The sequence below is a fragment of the Rattus norvegicus genome, chromosome 7 (genome assembly GCF_036323735.1).
Source record: "Rattus norvegicus strain BN/NHsdMcwi chromosome 7, GRCr8, whole genome shotgun sequence".
NCBI classification, from domain to species: domain Eukaryota; kingdom Metazoa; phylum Chordata; class Mammalia; order Rodentia; family Muridae; genus Rattus; species Rattus norvegicus.
In genome coordinates this window covers 126,422,645-126,426,965 of record NC_086025.1, presented here as the reverse complement: position 1 = coordinate 126,426,965, position 4,321 = coordinate 126,422,645, and the positions used below count along the sequence as shown (strand labels likewise).

At 45.4% G+C, this 4,321-nt stretch overlaps 1 protein-coding gene across 17 annotated transcripts in view; it reads right to left on the bottom strand.

The window, feature by feature from the left end:
* Positions 1–4,321, bottom strand: part of Pphln1 (periphilin 1) — a 91,389-nt gene that overhangs the window by 82,465 nt on the left and 4,603 nt on the right. The window lies entirely within an intron of this gene.

The following is a 4,321-nucleotide window of genomic DNA, read 5'->3' as shown; positions in this document are numbered from 1 at the left end:
CATCGCATAAACCAGTATCTTCACTGTCAAACCATTGCAAACCAGAAAAGATAGCACTGATGAACAGTTTGAAAAATGGGCCTACATGGCTACTCCAATTAAGGTTCACCTAAATTCATGATGTAGCAAAGCTGGCCTGGATATGGCAGTCTCGTCTAAGCCTTCCAGAGTACAAGGATTACAGGTATATCCCAGCACACAATGCTGCAGTTTGACTTTGTTCATTGTTTAAATTTTGTATTAATGTATTTGTATATGTGTACATCATGTGTAGGCAGGTTTGCGTGCACATCCGTAGCTCAGAATGTGTGTCAAAGTCAGAGGACAGTGCAGGAGAGTGTTCTGTCATGGGGTACTGGAGTTCAAATTTGGGACATCTGTCTGTCAGGGTTTCTATTCCTGCAAACATCATGACCAAGAAGCAAGTTGGGGAGGAAAGGGTTTATTCAGCTTACTCTTCCACATTGCTGTTCATCACCAAAGGAAGTCAGGACTGGAACTCAAGCAGGTCAGGAAGCAGGAGCTGATGCAGAGGCCATGGAGGGATGTTACTTACTGACTTGCTCCCGCTGGCTTGCTCAGCTTGCTTTCTTATAGAACCCAAGACCACCAGCCCAGGGATGGCACCACCCACAATGGGCTCTCCCACCCTTGATCACTAATTGAGAAAATGCCTTACAGCTGGGTCTCATGGAGGCATTTCCTCAAGGGAGGCTCCTTTTCTGCGATAACTCCAGCTGTGTCAAGTTGACACACAAACCAGCCAGTATAGCATCAGTCTTAGTGAACTGGCTTTGCTGACTAGGCCATCTCACAAGCCCTCTGGTTTTAGTTTGTTTTTTCTGTCCTTAAACTACTAACCCCCATGCCACAGCATTCCAAGTGGGGAGTTATAGTAGTACACTGCAACAATATTCAAAAGATGTTCGAATGTATCATATAAAAAATGTGATGAAGAGCTGGCGGGTGGTATGGCACGCCTTTAATCCCAGTACAGAGAGGGGAAAGGAGGGAAGGAGAGAGGGGAGGGAGGGTGAAGGAAGGGGGGGTTAGACTCCATGAGACTCTAGATGAATGGTGAAGCATAACAATGTAAAACGCTGAAGGAAGAGAAGGGCCTGTAATGAAAAGGGCTAAATCTATGACAGGATAAAAACCTAAAGTGGGCCCTGTGTTACAGGCTAGTCTTGGCTACCTGGGAGGACTGCTTGACCCCAAGACTTCAAGGACAGTCTGGTCAATGTTGGCAAAGACACTGTCTCAAAAGGAGGAAAAGAGTATATGTTGGCTATTTTTATGTCAAGTTGACACAAGCCAGAATTATCTGAAAGGAGGGAACTTCAATCGAGAAAATGCCTCCATAAGATTCATTTTAGGACATTTTCCTAGTGATCAATGTGGGAGGCCCCAGACAGTTGTGGGTGGGGACATCCCTGGGCTGCTTGTTGGTCCTTGGATGAGCAAGCCATGTGGAGCAAGCCAGTAAGCAGTGCCCCTCATGGCCTCTGCAGCAGCTCCTGCCTCTAGGTTCCTGACTTCCTGATGACGGACTTTGGTGATGGGCTATGGTTGTGGAAGTGTGAGCCCAATGAACCCTTTCCTCCCCAGCTTGCTCTTGGTCATGGCGTTTCGTCACAGCGACAAAGACCCTGAGTAAGCAGAGCGTGAGTATGGGCAAGCACTGTCAGTGTCAGCACTTCACATGAACCGAGGGCCAGCAGAGTGCGCTCTACAAAGACTGTCAGCACTTCACATGAACCGAGGGCCAGCAGAGTGCGCTCTACAAAGACTGCTCTTAGGTGCACTTCCAGGAAAGGGCGCCACCAGGCTGCAAAAATGGGGACCAGATTTCCAGGTTGTTCCTGATCCAGTTTGGAATTTTGGCCTATCAGTTTGGAAGTTATCTCAAATATTAGAATCAATGTAAGATCAGTCAGAGAACACTGAACTATAAGATAAGGATCTCTAATCAACCTGGGTCCTGGGCTTAGGTTGCTTTTTTTTTTTTTTTGGAATTCAGGTTGACACTGCCATTTCATACACAAAACTCAGCTATGTTCCTTGTTCAAGCTGGATCTTGAATTAAAATTATCGCAAAAAGAAACAGGCACTAAAGAAGGATAATTAAAGCACTATAGAAAATATGCTAAAATTGCTTTCAATTCAGATAGTCCAATGCAAGTTTCAGAGTCATTTAGAAACATTCTTAAGTACAGTCATCTTTTGATTCATGGCATGTGTTGCTTATGACATTATTTGGGTTTTAGAAATCAATCCATGGACAACCAATCAATGACACTGCTCATGACTAAGTGGTTCCCTCCCATCACTGGAGTTCCAAAGTAACTCCAGGGTCTAAAAATAGTGGCTCAGTGGCTGAAAGTGCATTTCACTCAAGCCTGAGGAGTCTGGATCCTATCACGCACATGGAAGCCCACTGTGGTGAGGTTTTAAATCCCAGTTATGTTATATGAATGTTTTTGTTTTAATCCCACATATGAATCGTCCACAGCTGTTAACTATGGCTGTCCAGTGCTCTAGTTGGGTTGTTAATCCCACATATGAATCGTCCACAGCTGTTAACTATGGCTGTCCAGTGCTCTAGTTGGGTCGTTAATCCCACATATGAATCGTCCACAGCTGTTAACTATGGCTGTCCAGTGCTCTAGTTGGGTTGTGATTTTTGCCAGCTGCAAATAGTTTAATTCTGAGGACTGCGGGGTGGGTATACATGTGAGGGCCCCAAGAGAACCACAGTGTTCTGAAGAAGCTGCTCTCCCTCTGTGCTCCTGGTCGCTGCTGTTATGGTTTGTCAAGTGGTCATGAGCAAATAAACGAGAAGTTGGAGATCTCCTATCAGGACTGGACTTACCCAAGGCACATGACAACCATAATCAGCAGGAAGCAGCCTAAAGAGTTCTATGGCCCCTTTCCCCTCTAACCTTCTTTCTCTTCTACCTAGGAGGCTAGGAGCGTGTGTGTGAAAGGGATTAGTTAAGGAATAAGGGTTTGAAAGGGAGGTAGAGGTATAAAAACCAGTAAGGGGGAAGGGGGTTTGACCAGGGCTAGAGAAATGGCTCAGAGGTTAAGAGCACTGGTTGCTCTTCCAAAGGTACTGAGTTCAATTCCCAGCAACCACATGGTGGCTAATGCCCTCTTCTACTGTGTCTGAAGACATCAACAGTGTACTCATATAACCAAAAACACATAAATAAACCTTTAAAACAAAAAAGTCAACAGCCCACTGTAGCTCCACTTGTAGCACCAGTATCTGAAGGGTCAGACAACAGGATCCCTGGATGATGTCCAGGTTCCATAGGAGACCTACGTTAAAGGAATTGGCCGAGGTAATGGTCCTCTAGTCTGTGCGTGCCCAAACATACACGTATGCATGTAAAACACGCTTTTAATTTTTAAAAGTACTCTTCAGTAATTCTCTGCATCACAACAAAGCAGAGAACAGAATTAGAATTCAATGTGAAAAGTGCAAACTTCCTTTAGAAGTGGGCCAATACTTGACTCCAAAATATAAGAGCCTCACTCTTATGCAATAATCAAACCAGGATATGAAGAATATAGTGTGGGTTTGAGTCCGGAAGGAAGAGCTCTCATTGAAGCATTCAGCTGAGATGCTATATCCCCGTCAACCCAGAGCTGTGACTGAGAGTTGGCATTGGTAGTGAAAGTTACAGGAATTTGATAAAACAATCTCAGTTAATGACCTTGTGTCCAATCAGACATGCTTTCAACCCAAAATCAAAATGATACAACCCTTTTCGAGTTATCCAAGTTGCTTGTCCCAGTGTTTAGGGAAAACAGCAACTGCATCATGATCTAGACAGCCTCCAGTCACCTTCAAGCTTGCTTAACTCTCCCTGCATGCTACGCTCATCCTTTATTCACACCCAGATCCTGTGAGAGCTGGCTAGAGTTAACGAAGAGGAAAGTCCCCTTCACGCTTACACTGGATAAGCAGTAGGCACCTGCACTGGCAGGCCCCTGAGAATGCTCTCGACATCTCAGTGACTCCCTTAGCTTTCACCTGAGGGTTTTAACGTCACTCAGCCATATCCGGCAGTCTTGGCTTCTCCACAATACTAACCATCTCAAGTATGGTGTGACTTACATGCCGTGCACATTGCCACCTTAGCTAGGGTTACGACTGCTGACTTCTCCACAAGATCAGGCTGTAAGCAAGCCTGTAGGGCACTATCTTAAATTAGTAGATCATGGGGGAGGGCATAGCACGCTGTAAGTAGGGTAATTCCTGGGCTGGTGGTCCTGGGCTCAATGAGAAAACAGGCTGAGCAAGCCAGCCATG